Genomic DNA, 17,166 nt, shown 5'->3' with positions numbered 1-17,166 from the left:
TCAGGATAAAAAGAGAATGAGACCAATAAAAAAATCTTGTTCTCAGGGACTCAGAGAAGGAAGACTTGTCCTGAAAAAAAACCTGTTGAGTGAAATATAGGATATAAGACACTTTTCCTATGTGCATAGGACACAGATACTGTGGACCTGGAGGAGCCTGTGGGACCTCTGACATAAAGCATAGATGATTCCTGAGGATGAGAGGAGAGGCTCATTGATTAATGAAGTATTAATCTGGGAGCATAACTTCTTTAGCTTCAAATAGGATCACACACACACACAGAGGGGGGAGGGAGGGAGGGAGAGGGAGGGAGGGGGAGAGGGAGAGGGAGGGAGAGAGAGGGAGAGGGAGAGGGATGGAGAGAGAGGGAAAGGGTGAGAGAGAGAGGTAGGAAGGGGGAGAGAGAAAAACTGGTCAGAGTTTAAATTGTGGAACATGATTTCAACCCTGATAATTAGTTTTGGAGCTCAGATCTCATTGATGTTTGTTATTACCACACTGAATAAAACCTTGGGGTTCAAATCTGAAAGACATTCAACACTCTATAGCAAAATGGTCCAAGCTTTTCCACACAGTTGGCTACAATTAAGGAAAGTCCAACTTTGCCATCCTATCTGTGACTTTAAGAACTTTACCTACCTCTCCAGAGCCTGCAGATCGCCTGGGAACTGCACAGAGCTCCCAATCCCGGCAGGAGCATCAGGAAAACAGGCCAGCTTCCCGGCCTGTGTTCCAGAGCCTGCAGATCGCCTGGGAACTGCACAGAGCTCCCAATCCCGGCGGGAGCCAAGCACCCCAGACTCCAGATCTTCTCTCCCACCAAAGAGACCAGGAAACTATAGGAGCCAGGGAGACCAGGGGAGTAGCAGTTCCGGATCAGGTACAACAGGACCCAGCATAGGGTCCAGGGGACCAGGTAGGAGGCTAAGCGCCCCAGATTCCTGTTCTTCTTCTCTACCCACGGACCAGCATTTGGACAAGGCATAGAAGAACCACCAGATTACTGGACTTACTAGCACCCACCAAAAGGGAACTCTGGTCCCCAGACCAGGAAGGGGCTCTTTCTGCACCCACTAGAAGAAGAGATGGGAAAGAGACAATACAAAAACACAGTCAGCAACAGAAAAACAAATATGACACCGTCAGATTCTAGAGACTCAACACCAGCAAGACCCCAATATTCCAACGCGAAGGAAGCAGAAGAGAACGACCTTAAAAGCACTTTCATGAAAATGATAGAGGCCCTAAAAGAGGATATTGGAAAATCCCTCAAAGAAATGGAAGAAAAAACAAACCAAAGAATGCAAGAAATGGACGAAAAAACAAACCAAAAAATGCAAGAATTGGAAGAAGAAACAAACCAAAAAATGCAAGAAATGGAAGAAGAAACAAAGCACAAAATGCGAGAAATGGAACAAAAAGCAAACCAAAAAATGCAAGAAATGGAAGAAAGAACAAACCAAAAAATTCATAAAAGGCAACAAACGGACGAACAGATAAACAGAAAATTGCAAGAAGCAATGCAAACACTGGAAGGGTTGAAAACTGAAATAGAGTCACTAAAAAAAACACAATCTGAAGAAAGGCAGAAAATAGAAAAGCTGGACAAACAGTCAGGCACTACCAATACAAGCATTACCAACAGAATAGAAGAGATGGAAGAGAGAATCTCAAGTGTTGAAGATACACTAGGAGAAATGGATTTATCAACCAAAGAAAACCTTAAATCCAACAAATCCTTAACACAAAACATCCAGGAAATATGGGACACCATGAAAAGACCAAACCTAAGAATACTAGGTATAGAAGAAGGAGAAGAAATCCACCTCAAAGGGGCAGAAGGCATATTCAACAAAATCATAGAAGAAAACTTTCCCAACCTTAAGAAAGACATGCCAATGAAGGTACAAGAAGCCTACAGAACACCAAATAGAGTGGACCACAAAAAAAATCCCCTCGCCACATAATAATCAAGACCCCAAACATACAGAATAAAGAAAGAATATTAAGAGCAGCTAAGGAAAAAGGTCAAGTAACATATAAAGGCAGACCTATCAGAATTACACCTGATTTCTCCATGGAAACTCTGAAAGCCAGAAGGTCCTGGATAGATATTCTACCTACACTAAGAGACCATGGATGCCAGCCCAGACTACTATACCCGGCAAAGCTCTCAATCACTATAGACGGAGAAAACAAGATATTCCATGACAAAACTAGATTCAACCAATATGTGTCCACTAACCCAGCCCTACAGAAAATTTTGGAAGGAAAACTCCAACCCAAGGAAGCTAACTACAACCAGAAAAACATAAGCAATAGAGAATCCCTCTCTACCAACAGCCAAAAGAACAAAGGGGTGAAATTCCACACATAATTCCACCAACAACAACCATCGCAAATCGAAGAAGGATGAGCAATCAATGGTCATTAATATCCCTCAATATTAACGGCCTTAACTCACCCATAAAAAGACACAGACTAGCAGAATGGATTCGAAGACAGAACCCTTCCTTCTGCTGCATACAAGAAACACACCTCACCCTCAAAGACAGACATTACTTGAGAGTTAAAGGTTGGGAAAAATTTTTCAATCAAATGGACCCAAGAAACAAGCAGGGGTAGCAATCCTAATATCTAACAAACTAGACTTTAAAATAAAATCAATCAAAAGAGATGAAGGAGGTCATTACATACTCATCACAGGTGAAACCCACCAAGATGAAGTGTCTATCCTGAACATCTATGCCCCCAATACAAAGGCATCCACATTCATTAAAGAAACATTATTAGAACTTAAATCTCATCTAAAGCCCCACACAGTTATAGTGGGAGATTTCAACACACCACTCTCACCACTAGACAAGAATACCAGACAGAAACTCAACAAAGAAGCAAAGGGTCTAATAGAAGTAATGACCCAACTGGGATTAACAGATATCTATAGAACATTTCATCCACATAAAAAAGAATATACCTTCTTCTCACCACCACATGGAACCTTCTCAAAAATCGACCACATACTTGGCAACATATCAAACCTCAGCAGCTACAAAAAAATTGGAATAACTCCATGCATCTTATCAGACCACCATGCCGTAAAATTAGAATTCAACAACAACACAAATTGCAGAAAACCTACAAACTCATGGAAATTGAATAATGCTCAACTGCACCATTCCTGGGTCAAAGAGGAAATAAAAAAAGAAATTAAAGACTTCCTCGAATTCAATGAGAATGAAGACACAACATACCCAAACCTATGGGACACTTTGAAAGCAGTGCTACGGGGGGAAGTTCATAGCACTAAGTACTCACATGAAGAAACAGGAAAACAGTTATACCAGAGAATTAACATCACAGCTAAAAGCTCTAGAACACAAAGAAGCAAACTCCCCCAGGAGGAGTAGACGCCAGGAAATAATCAAATTGAGGGCTGAAATCAACAAAGTAGAAACCAGGAAAACAATACAAAGAATCAATGCAACGAAGAGTTGGTTCTTTGAGAAAATCAACAAGATAGACAAACCTTTGTCCAAACTTACCAAACAGCAGAGAGTGAACACGCAAATTAACAAAATCAGAAATGAAAAGGGGGACATAACAACAGACTCTGAGGAAATCCAGAGAATCATTAGGTCATACTTTGAAAACCTGTAATCCACAAAATTCGAAAATTTAAAGGAAATGGATGACTTCCTGGACAGCTATCATTTGCCAAAACTAAATCAAGAACAGATAAGCAATTTAAATAGACCTATAACCCCTATGGAAATAGAAGCTGTCATCAAAAGTCTCCCAACCAAAAAAAAGTCAAGGTCCAGATGGCCTCAGTGCAGAATTCTACCAGAAATTCAAAGAACAGCTTATACCCATTCTTCTCAAAGTGTTCCACACAATAGAAGCAGAAGGGTCTTTGCCAAACTCTTTCTATGAGGCTTCAATAACCTTGATCCCCAAGCCACACAAAGATACAACCAAGAAAGAGAACTTCAGACCAATATCCCTCATGAACATTGATGCAAAAATACTCAATAAAATACTGGCAAATCGGATCCAAGAACACATCAAAACAATCATTCACCACGATCAAGTAGGTTTCATCCCAGGGATGCAGGGATGGTTCAACATACGAAAATCCATCAACGTAATCCACCATATAAACAAGCTGAAATACAAAAATCACATGATCATCTCACTAGATGCTGAAAAAGCCTTTGACAAAATCCAACACCCCTTCATGATAAAGGTCTTGGAGAGATCTGGGATAACAGGGACATACTTAAACATAATAAAAGCCATATACAGTAAACCAACAGCCAACATCAAACTAAATGGACAGAAACTCAACGCAATTCCTCTAAAATCAGGAACAAAACAAGGCTGTCCACTCTCTCCATACCTTTTCAACATGGTACTTGAAGTTCTAGCTATAGCCATACGACAACAAAGGGGGATCAAGGGGATACAAATTGGGAAGGAAGAAGTCAAACTTTCACTGTTTGCAGACGATATGATAGTTTACATCAATGACCCAAAGAACTCTACCAGGGAACTCTTACAGCTGATTAACACCTTCAGCAAAGTGGCAGGTTACAAGATCAACTCAAGAAAGTCAGTAGCCCTACTATATACAGATGATAAAAGGGCTGAAAGAGAAATCAGAGAAACATCACCCTTTACAATTGCCACAAACAACATAAAATACCTTGGGGTAACGCTAACCAAACAAGTGAAAGACCTGTATCGTAAGAACTTTGAATCTTTAAAGAAAGAAATTAAAGAAGCCCTCAGAAAATGGAAAGATCTCCCATGCTCTTGGATAGGTAGGATCAATGTAGTAAAAATGGCAATCCTGCCAAAAGCAATCTACAGATTCAATGCAATCCCCATTAAAATCCCAGCACAATTCTTCACAGACCTTGAAAGAACAATAATCAATTTTGTATGGAAAAACAAAAGACCCAGGATAGCCAAAACAACCCTGTTCAACAAGGCAACGTCCGGAGGCATCACTATCCCTGACCTCAAGCTCTATTATAGAGCTATAGTCCTGAAAACAGCTTGGTATTGGCACAAAAATAGACAGGCAGACTAATGGAATCGAATTGAAAATCTGGGTATTAACCCACACACATACGAACATCTGATCTTTGACAAAGAAGCTAAAAATATACAATGGAATAAAGAAAGCATCTTCAACAAATGGTGCTGGCATAATTGGAGACTGACATGTAGAAAAATGCGGATCGATCCATGTTTATCGCCATGCACAAAACTTAAGTCCAAATGGATCAAAGACCTCAACATAAATCCAGCCACACTGAACCTCTTAGAAGAGAAAGTGGGTGGTACCCTTGAACGAATTGGTACAGGAGACAGCTTCCTGAACCAGTAGCACAGACAGTGAGATCAACAATTAATAAATGGGACCTACTGAAACTGAGAAGCTTCTGTAAGGCAAAGGACACAGTCAGCAAGACAAAAAGGCAGCCCACAGAATGGGAAAAAATATTCCCTAATCCCACATCTGACAGAGGGTTGATCTCCAAAATTTACAAAGAACTCAAGAAGCAAGTCTCCAAAACACCAAAGGACCCAATTAAGAAGTGGGCTGCAGAACTAAATAGAGAGTTTTCAATAGAGGAGTCTAAAATGGCTGAGAGGCACTTGAGAAAGTGCTCAACATCCTTAGCCATCCGGGAAATGCAAATCAAAGCAACTCTGAGATACCATCTCACTCCTGTCAGAATGGCTAAAATCAAAAACACCAATGACAATTTATGCTGGAGAGGATGTGGTGAAAGGGGGACACTCCTCCATTGCTGGTGGGAGTGCCAACTGGTTCAGCCACTTTGGAAAGCAGTATGGAGATTCCTCAGAAAAATGGGAATAAACCTACCACAAGACCCAGCAACTGCACTCTTAGGCATATATCCAAAAGATGCCCATTCATATAACAAAGATGTCTGTTCCACTATGTTCATAGCAGCTTTATTTGTAATAGCCAGAACTTGGAAGCAACCTAGATGTCCCTCACCCGAAGAATGGATAGAGAAAATGTGGTACATCTACACAATGGAGTACTATTCAGCAGAAAAAAATAATGGAATCATGAGATTCGCAGGCAAATGGATGACACTAGAAGAAACCATCCTGAGTGAGGTAACCCAGTCACAAAAAGAGAAACATGGCATGTACTCTCTCATACATGGATTTTAGACATAGATCTGGGGAGTGCCAGTCTACAATCCTACGGTCAGAGAGTCTGGGAAACAGAAACTTCATTTAGTGGCTGATCGAAGAAGAGGCAGACTCCCTTGGTTAAGGACTGAGCTGAACTCAAGAAAGCCAGTAACAGAGAGGGAGGACTGATGATCAAAGGGATTAAGACTGGGCTGGTTTAACCCCCAGAAACAGCTGACCAGACAAAGGTAACTCTTGAATCCCAGGCATCAGCCTGGGAATCCAGCATGGGACTGATCAAGACCCCCTGAATCTGGGTGTAAGTGAGGAGGCCTTGGGACTCTATTGAGCCTTGGGCAGCAGATCAGTACCCATCTCAAGTATTCACACGGATTTTGGACTCCCATAGAACAATGTGAGGTGCACTCTCACCCTGAACTCTTGGGGAAGGGTCTACGCCCTGCCCTATATGAAATGACAGACTATGGACACCCCCATGGAGGGCCTCACCCTCCCTGGGGGAATGAGGGGATAACGGGGGGGGGTTGGGGGGAGGGCACGGGAGGAGGGGAGGGAATGGGAGAGGGACCTGGAACTGACTTGTGAAGCAACCTCGTTTGTTATCTAAATTTAAACTGGAAAATAAAATATAGAAAAAAAAAAGAACTTTACCTAAAGCTTCATTCCCTGGGACTCCACTGGCTCTTGGTGCAAGATGCATCTTAGCACTTTCCTGTAGACCCTCTCAGCCTTCTCCTCTAGCTAATGGCTATGCCTTTTTTAGAACCATTGTATATAATGCCTAGGACTGAGAATTTGGCAAATATTCAAAAATTTGAATTAATGTATCAATCAAGAGATTACATGAGTTCCTTTGAGCTGAACTCCATTTATTTGTGTGTGTACCTGGTGGCAGTGGCTCCTTTCTCTCGAAGAGCTTTAGATCTAGTTAGCTATAGATGTTATGTAAATGTGTATGATATTTACATAAAGTCTCTCCATCTGCATTTAGTAAGCACTCTTTGGAAATTCAGCCTCAGACATGCAGTCTTTTGACCCATGCTCAGCTATAGAGGGATGGGACTTGGGTCTATATAATTTCCAGTTTTGGCCATGGAATCTTCACAGTCTGTGTCCAGCTGACTGTTTTATGTAGACATATTTTTCCTTGGTTTAGTCTATATGTGGGGCACCTGACCAATAGTGCTGTTCAGGCAGGAAGAGTATAGAGTCCTTTGCTTGCAGCATGAGATGCATAGATACTGATGCTCAGTGAAGACTGGCCATGTTTTTGAGGAGTTAACAGTTTCTCCATCTACTGCCTATGTAAGTCATCCCTTCCTCGGATACTCCAAAACTCAAGAGTGTTGAGATCCTAGAGTGGGTTGATGACTGCAAGGGTGCAGGCATTTCTATGCTATTTGTTATTTTCTGTGCAGCAGGACACTTTCCTTGGAGATGGAAACATTCCTCCCTCAACATTTCTCCAAGAACTTAATAGTTACCAGGCATCACATAAGCAAAGAACTGGGGAATTATAAAAGTAATTTAAATCTGGTCTGCCTGCTTCAATAAGCTCGGAATTTATTAGGCAGTAAAAGTGCGTAAATAACAGTCATTTGCTAAATGCCTACTTTATGCAGACATAGTCCCTAACCACCGAACCAGTGCCGGGTAGATCCAGGCTTCCCCTGAACCAATGCTCATTCTCCTTGTACTAAGCATGGACTTACATACAGCTCTTAGTTTGTCTAGGACAGTCCTGCTTTATTCTTGGTGTTTCAGTGAACTCATTAATAGTTTCCCTCTCATTCTCAAAAATGTCTCAGTTTAAAAAATAATTCATCTAGCCAGCCTAACTGAGGGATTTGAGTTCTCAAATGTGCTGCGGCAGGAGTATAAAGGTGTTGTACAAATCCTATGTTAAAACCTATTAATTTTTTCTTGGGGTGTGTGGTGGTTTGGATGGGAATGGCCCCCCCATAAGTTCATACATCTAATACTTGATTCTCATTTGGTGGAACTGTTTGGGAGGTATTATGAAGTGTGGTCTTACTGGAGGAAGTGTATCACTGGGAGTGGGCTTTTCGATTTAAAAATCCCAAACCATGACCAGTCTAATTCTCTCCAGGCTTTGTGCTTGTGGATGAAATGCAAACTCTCAGCTATTGTGCTAGCACCATATGTACCTTCCTGCTGACATGCTTCACACCATAGTCACCTTTAATCAACCCTCTGACATTGTAAGGAAGCCCACAGTTAAATGCTTTATTTTATAATCAGCCTTGGTAATGGTACCAAGTAACTGTTTTAGGGTTTTTATTGCTGCGAAGAGACACCATGACCATGGCACCTCTTACAAGGAAAACATTTAATTGGGGTGGCTTGCTAACAGTTTCAGAGGTTCAGTCCATCATTATGGGGAGCATGATGGTGTGCAGGCAGACATGGTGTTGGAGCTGAGACTGCTACATCTTGCAGGCATCAGGAAGCTGACTGACTGTCACTCTTAGGGAAGCTTGGGCACCCCCATAGTGACATACTTCCTCTAACAAGGTCACACCTCCTAATAATGCCACTCTGCTTGGGGGCCATTTTCTTTCAAACCACCATAATTCCCCCCAAAGAATTATAGCCATACACAATGTCAAAATGCATTCAGTCTAACTTCAAAAGTTCCCATACTCTATAACAGTCTCAAACGTATTTCAAAGTCCAAAGTCTCTTCTGGGATGTATGGCAATCTCTTAACTGTAATTCCCCTATAAAATACAAAATCAAAAACATATCACATACTTCCAACATATAATGGCACAGAATATACATTACCATTCCAAAACGCATCTTTATTGACTACAATATACTTGTATACGCTTCTTTCTCTTGTGCTGGTTTCACTCCCTGCTAGCAGCTTTTCTCAGATTTTCTATGACTATGGCATCTCTAACATCTTTGGTTCTCTTAGGTGATCTAGGCTGCAACTTCACAGTTTCACACAATGGCCTCTCTACTAAGCCTCCATTCAGGAGTACCCCCGACACATGCCTGGCACCAGTAACTGTCCTTACGTGCAGAAGCAACTTCCATAACCCATTTCTTATATCCTTAACTGTAAAGCTAGAACCATGTGGTCAAAGCTGTCAAGTTCTGCTGCTTACTGGGGCTGGAACATGGCCTCCTTGTTCAATTACATCTTCTCCAGATTTCTGTCCTTCACTTCCTAAACTTGGCTGTCCTTGAAATTGACATTTAGATCAGGCTGGCCTGAGACTCAGAGATCTGTCAGCCTCTGCCTTTCCAGACCTGACACTAAAGACATGCACCACCATTTTTTGAAACTACCACACTAAGACATGGATGCAGGGAAAAGATAATAGAAGATGTAGAATTTAATTCATACCAAAATATTTTTGAGAGGAAAAAGTCATGATTATTGATAAGATTTTACTCTTTCTTTATTATGAATCTGTCTGTACTTGAGTATCCCAAACCAGAATCTGTAGGTATAGATACATTTAAATGCAGAAAAAATGTATGAATGAAAAAACAGAAGACAATATTTATTGAATAATTAATACATGCCATATGTGTGCTGAACAAAACATGTGAATTATTTCACTGAATCCTTACAAGCTTATAAGATAAATCTTCAAAACATATCCTGTATACATGAGAAATGTCACATTATCTTCAGTTATCAACTTGACATACCTGGAGAAAACAAAGTGTCTCCATTAGATTGGCTTATGGGCAGGCCTGTGGGATTATTTTTTCAACTGATAATTGATGTAGGAGGGCTCAGCCCACTATAGATGGTACCACTACTGGTAGGCAGATAGTTGTATAATAAAGGTGAATATGAGCCTGGAAACAAACCAATAAGCATTAATTCTTCCATTCCCAAATCTAGCTTCCTGCCTTGACTTCCCATACTTACGGACTGTAAAGCAGACAAGCCTTTTTCTCCATTCTCAAGCATCCTCATATCATGAACCAGGCCAGGAGGAAATGAAAGCCAAGTGTTAGATGGTATATAAAGAGTCATATACTCAGGACAACATGGTGTCAGAATTCAGACAGACAGGACAATCTAGCGCACAAGTTCATATTCTTAATTTTTTCCCTATCCTACTTCCAAAATTTCCATCACCTAGAACAGAATTCCACTGTAGCCCATGTAAGTTTAATTTGAGTTGATTAATTGTACTAGTGGCCAAAATTTTTTGAGCATCCGTGATGTGCCAGACAATTATGATAAAATTTTGAATCTTTGTAACAGCCCTTCTGTGTTCATGGGTCTCATTTTATGGATAAGCAATCTGACAGGAATAGAAATTAGAATCCATCTACTAATTGTGAGCTTACTGTCATTTGAGACAGAGAAGAATAGTGTGCTTCAGAGTAGAGTTGGAGAGTACAACGGCTGTATATTACTAGACTTCATTAGATAATTCCTGACCTGGCAAGAAAGGCAAGGACCTCTGAGAAATAACACAGACAGTTATCTCTTTGTTTTCTCAGAGGCATCAGCCTTGTCACCCTCGGCAAATTCATTCTTCCCTATGAGTCCATTTCCTCATTTGCACAGGAGATAACTTCTGTGTCACACATTTGCCATGAAGATTAAATGAGAAAGTGCACGCCGAGTATACAATCCAGTATCTATTAGCTGTCCTTTCCTTATCTGTGGTTATAGACCCTTCCTTTCTTTAGAATACTGGTGGGTTTCAATTTCAGCATGGCAGTAATGATTACTGAAATTTAATAATGTGCAATTCTTACTACATTAGAATTTGGATAAATTGGCACACTAAGTTAGAGCAATTTTGTACTCGAGCTTTTCCTCTGAAAAATTCATGCATTCTGTTCTGTCTGTTTACATGGAAATTATAGGCCCTCAAAGAATTAGTACATCTCAGAGGTTTCAAAAATTTGACCTGTTTCTTACTTTATATTTAAAAATGTGTCCCCAAAGGAAAGAAGCAGCTCTACCCAAGGTTTACACTAAAGAATAAGTTGCTCTTTTTTATCACCCCTAACTCTCAACTCACTTATTTTAGAAGTAACCATGGCAATTATTTATTTTTCCTTTTTCTGTTTCTTTTCTTTCTTTTTTGGTTTTGTTTTTGATACTGGGTTTCTCTGCGTAACAGCTCTTACTGTCCTGAAACTCACTCTGTAGACTAGGCTGGTCTTGAACTCAGAGATCTGCCTGCGTCTGTCTCCTGAGTGCTGGAATTCAATGTGTGCACCACCACCACTAAACTTTCAAGAAATATTCTATTCAAGCATCATCCTGCTGCCTTCCATGGTCATGATTGTTTTTTAATCATTTAGTAGTATATCTTGGCCATTTTCCCTTATGAACAGTTTTTTTCTCTCTCATTATTTTGTTTGTTACTTTTGAGAGAAGGTGTCAATAAATAGCCCAGACTCGTCTCAAATTCATGGTCTGTCTGTCTCTGCCTCTCAAGTGCTAGGACTACAAACATGTGCCACTAGGCCAAGCATTGCTTGTTATTTTTCATGACTTTTGTATGTTGGAACATATGGATATCCCATAATTTATGCAAATAATCACAGGATAATCAACTGCTACTAGAATAGCCAGATTACATTTAAACGTTTTCAAGGTTGACAAATATGGCAAAAATGTTCTTTTGTTTGTCAAAGAGGTTGTATTGATTTAATTATCAATAACAAACACAGATGCCTTGTCACATGTTCTATCGTTTTCAATTATATTTGGGAAATGCTAACTCATTTTGATTTATTATTATACCTTTTTTCTTATGAATCAACTGATTATCTTTCCCAATATTTGTAAGTAATTCATGTTTTGTTATATGTATATATATACATATATAAATATACACTCATAGGTATTCATTGTCCATATATCTTACAGATAATTCAAATTAATTACTCCTCTGAAAAAAATTTTTGAATGTTGAGAATTTGGACTCTTTGCCATATATTTTAAAATCATTTTATCTGATTTTGTTCATGTCATACATAGGATATTGGTACATTAAGAAATTCAACATTCACCCTAACTAGTCATCATTGTTTGTTCTTAATGAGTTTGTGGCAATGTGTCAGGCCTGTTTCTGAGAATGTGGGAAATTAGTCTTTCCTGTTTATATTTTTGTGGTTTTGTATCATTAAAGAAATTACTTGCCATTTTTGTCCATCTATAATTTTACTACAGGCAATGAGATAGGCATGTTATCACATTTTTCCCAAAGACTAGTCACTTGGTCCCCAAAATTTATTGTGTAATTCAATTATCGCCATTGACTTGACATGCTTCCTTTAGAAGGAATCAATTTTAAAAACATTTTAACCTGGTGAGATAGATCAATGGGTAAAGGTGCTTGCTAGTAAGCCTCCATACCAACTAGAGTTCAATCTCCAAGACTCACATGGTAGAAGTAAATAACTAACTCCCCCGAGTTTTCCTCTGACATCTACATGTGAGTCATGGCATGTACATGCTAAAACACACACACACACACATACACACACACACACACACACATATATATATATATATATATATTCTGTCATTCTGTCTTATTTTTTAAAAGTCCTTGAGGAGGTAACCATGAAACTCAAATAAATACCCTAGAAAATGATGCAAAGACATTAATGCAGCTGAGAATACTTCCCAGCACCATAGATGGTGATTACTTGCCAGTATTCATTGCAATATACATATATAAATATAGTACACACATATGTACTATAATTTCAGTTTTTAAATACATACCTGTGCATATACCCCCTAAAAGTTATTCATAAGATTTGCACTAAAATATCAACCTTGATTTTCCTGGAATGTGGGGGTCATAATTGTAAATGATCTTTCTCATATTCCTTGTATTATTCAGTTATTTCTTACACTGAATATTCACTACTAGCATTCAAAGAAAAATTTTGTTTGTTTTTTATTTTTCAAGGCAGGGTTTCTTTGTATAGCCCTGGATGCCTGGAAGTAGCTCTGTAGTCCAGGCTGGCCTCCAACTCACAGAGATCCACCTACCTCTGTCTCCCAAGTGCTGGGATTAAATGTGTGTGCCGCCAATGCCTGGCCAGAAGAAATAGGATTTTCCCCCTAGATTTTTAAAGTTTAAATGAGAAACAATATTATTTTACATATCAATCCCAGTTTCCTCTCCCTCCTATCCTTCTATGACCCTCTAACCCCTCATTCCATGCCTCTTTTGCTCCCCAGGGAGGGTGAGGTCTTCCATGGGGGGATCTTCAAAGTCTGTCATATCATTTGGGGTAGGGCCTAGCATGCCCCACTTCAGTGTGTCTAGGCTGAGAGAGTATCCCTCTATGTGCAATGGGTTCCCAAAGACCATTCGTACACTATGGATAAATACTGTTCTACTGCCAGAGGCTCCATAGACTGTGCAGGACTCCTCACTGACACCCATGTTCAGGAGGCCTGGATCAGTCCTATGCTGGTGTCCTAGCTGTCAGTCTGGGGAACCATGAGATCTACCTTGTTTAGGTCAGCAGTTTCTCTGGGTTTCCTCAGCCTGGTCTTGACCCCTTTGCTCATCAATCCTCCCTCTCTACAACTGGATTCTAGGAGCTTGGCTCAGTGCTTAGCTGTGGGTGTCTGTTTCTGTTTCCATCAGCTACTGGATGAAGGCTCTAGGATGGCATATAAGGTAGTCACCAAACTCATTATAGGGGAAGGGCATTTAAGATAGCCTGTCCACTATTGCTTAGATTCTTAGTTGGGGTCATTCTTTTAGATCTTTAGACATTTCCCTAGTGCTAGATTTCTCTTTAAAACTATAATGGCTCTATTAAGGTATCTCTTTTCTTGCTCTCCTCTATTCTTTCTCTGACTCACTCTTCCTGCTCCCTTATATCATCCTCCCCACTCTTCTTCTCCCCTGCTCTTTCTCCTAAATCCCTCTCCTCTCCCCCATGCTCCCTATTTGCTCAGGGTATCTTGTCCCTTCCTCCTTCTCCAGGGGATACTGTATGTCTCTCTTAGGGTATTCCTTGTTTCCTAGCTTCTCTGGAGGTGTGGATTGTAGGCTGGTACTCCTTTGCTCTATATCTAATATCCATATATGAGTACATACCATGTTTGTCTTTTTTTGACTTGGTTAACTCATTCAGGATGGTTTCTTCCAGTTCCATCTCTTTGCGTGCGAATTTCAAGATTCCATTGTCATTTTTTCCTGCAGAGTAGTACTCCACGGTGTAAACGTACCACATTTTCTTTATTCATTCTTCAGTTGAGGGGCATCTAGGTTACTTCCATATTCTGGCTATTACAAATAATGCTGCTATAAACATAGTGGAACAGATGTCCTTGTTGAATGAATGTGCATTTTTTGGGTATATGCCTAAGAGTGGAATTTCTGGATCTTGAGCTAGACTGATTCCCATTTTCCTGAGGAACTGCTATACTGATTTTCAAAGTGGCTGTACAAGTTTGCACTCCTACCAGCATTCCCCTTTCTCCACATCCTCTCCAGCATAAACTGTCATTAGTGTTTTTGGTTTTAGCCATGCTAACAGGTGCAAGATGGTATCTCACAGTTGTTTTGATTTGCATTTCCCTGATGTCTAAGGATGTTGAGCACTTTCTTAAGTGTCTTTCAGTCATTTTAGACTACTCTATTGAGAATTTTCTGGTTCTGTACCTCACTTTTTAATGGAAGTATTTGTTGTTTGGTGACTAGCTTCTTGAGTTAAGTGTATATTTTGGAGATCAGCCCTCTGTCAGATGTGGGGTTGGTAAAGATCTTCTCCTATTCTGTGGGCTGCCATTTTGTCTTGTCAACTGCGTACTTTGCCTTACAGAAGCTTCTCAGTTCAGGAGGTTCCATTTATTAATTGTCCATCTCAGTGTCTGTGCTACTGGCATTACGTTCAGGAAATGCTCTCCTGTACCAATTAATTCAAGGGTAGCTCCCACTTTCTCTTCTGAGAGGTTCACTGTGGCTGGATTTATGTTGAGGTCTTTGATCCATTTGGATTTAAGTTATGTGCATGGCGATAGATGTGGATCTATCTTCAGTCTTGTACATGTCAGCATCCAGTTATGCCAGTACCATTTGTTGAGGATGTTTTATTTTTTTCCATTGTATAATTTTAGCTTCTTTGTAAAAAATCAGGTATTTGTAGGTGTGTGGGCTAATATCAGGATTTTCAGTTAGATGCCATTGATTTACTTGTCTATTTTTGTGCCAATACCAAGCTGTTTTCAGGACTATAGCTCTATAATAGAGCTTGAAGTCAGGGATGGTGATGCCTCCGGAAGTTCCTTTATTGTACAGGGTTGTTTTGCCTATCCTGGGTCTTTTGTTTTTCTGTATAAAGTTGAGTATTGTTCTTTCAAGGTCTGTGAAGAATTGTGTTGGGATTTTAATGGGGATTGCATTGAATCTGTAGATTGCTTTTGGTAAGATTGCTAGTTTTATTATGTTGATCCTACCTATCCTAGAGCATGGGAGACCTTTCCATTTTCTTTTTTTTTCTTTATTTTATTTTATTTTCCAGTTTAAATTTAGATAAGAAACAAGGTTGCTTCACAAGTCAGTTCCAGGTCCCTCTCCCTTTCCCTCCCCTCCTCCAGAGCCCTCCCCCCAACCCCCCCCCCGTTATCCCCTCATTCCCCCAGGGAAGGTGAGGCCCTCCATGGGGGTGTCCATAGTCTGTCATTTCATATAGGGCAGGGCCTAGACCCTTCCCCAAGAGTTCAGGGTGAGAGTGCACCTCACGTTGTTCTATGGGAGTCCAAAGTCCGTGTGTATACTTGGGATGGGTACTGATCTGCTGCCCAAGGCTCAATAGATTACCTAGGCCTCCTCACTGACACCCAGATTCAGAGGGTCTTGATCAGTCCCATGCTGGATTCCCAGGCTGATGCCTGGGATTCAAGAGTTAACCTTTGTCTGGTCAGCTGTTTCTGGGGGTTCAACCAGCCCAGTCTTAATCCCTTTGATTATCAGTCCTCCCTCTCTGTTACTGGCTTTCTTGAGTTCAGCTCAGTACTTAACCAAGGGAGTCTGCCTCTTCTTCGATTAGCCATTAAATGAAGTTTCTGTTTCCCAGACTCTCTGGTCATAGGATTGTAGGCTGGCCCTCCCCAGATCTATGTCTAAAATCCATATATGAGAGAGTACATGCCATGTTTCTCTTTTTGTGACTGGGTTACCTCACTCAGGATGGTTTCTTCTAGTGTCATCCATTTGCCTGCGAATCTCATGATTCCATTACTTTTTTCTGCTGAATAGTACTCCATTGTGTAGATGTACCATATTTTCTCTATCCAATCTTCGGTTGAGGGGCATCTAGGTTGCTTCCAAGTTCTGCCTATTACAAATAAAGCTGCTATGAACATAGTGGAACAGACATCTTTGTTGAATGAATGGGCATCTTTTGGATATATGCCTAAGAGTGGAGTTGCTGGGTCTTGTGGTAGGTTTATTCCCATTTTTCTGACGAATCTCCATACTGATTTCCAAAGTGGCTGAACCAGTGGGCACTCCCACCAGCAATGGAGGAGTGTCCCCTTTCACCACATCCTCTCCAGCATAAATTGTCATTGGTGTTTTTGATTTTAGCCATTCTGACAGGAGTGAGATGGTATCTCAGAGTTGCTTTGATTTGCATTTCCCGGATGGCTAAGGATGTTGAGCACTTTCTCAAGTGCCTCTCAGCCATTTTAGACTCCTCTATTGAAAACTCTCTATTTAGTTCTGCAGCCCACTTTTTAATTGGGTCCTTTGATGTTTTGGAGACTTGCTTCTTGAGTTCTTTGTAAATTTTGGAGATCAACCCTCTGTCAGATGTGGGATTAGGGAATATTTTTTCCCATTCTGTGGGCTGCCTTTTTGTCTTGCTGACTGTGTCCTTTGCCTTACAGAAGCTTCTCAGTTTCAGTAGGTCCCATTTATTAATTGTTGATCTCACTGTCTGTGCTACTGGTGTTATGTTCA

Source organism: Mesocricetus auratus, unplaced genomic scaffold (assembly GCF_017639785.1).
Source record: "Mesocricetus auratus isolate SY011 unplaced genomic scaffold, BCM_Maur_2.0 Super-Scaffold_100003, whole genome shotgun sequence".
NCBI lineage: Eukaryota > Metazoa > Chordata > Mammalia > Rodentia > Cricetidae > Mesocricetus > Mesocricetus auratus.
The sequence above is the reverse complement of the archived record's forward strand: the minus strand, read 5'-3'. Positions refer to the sequence as shown.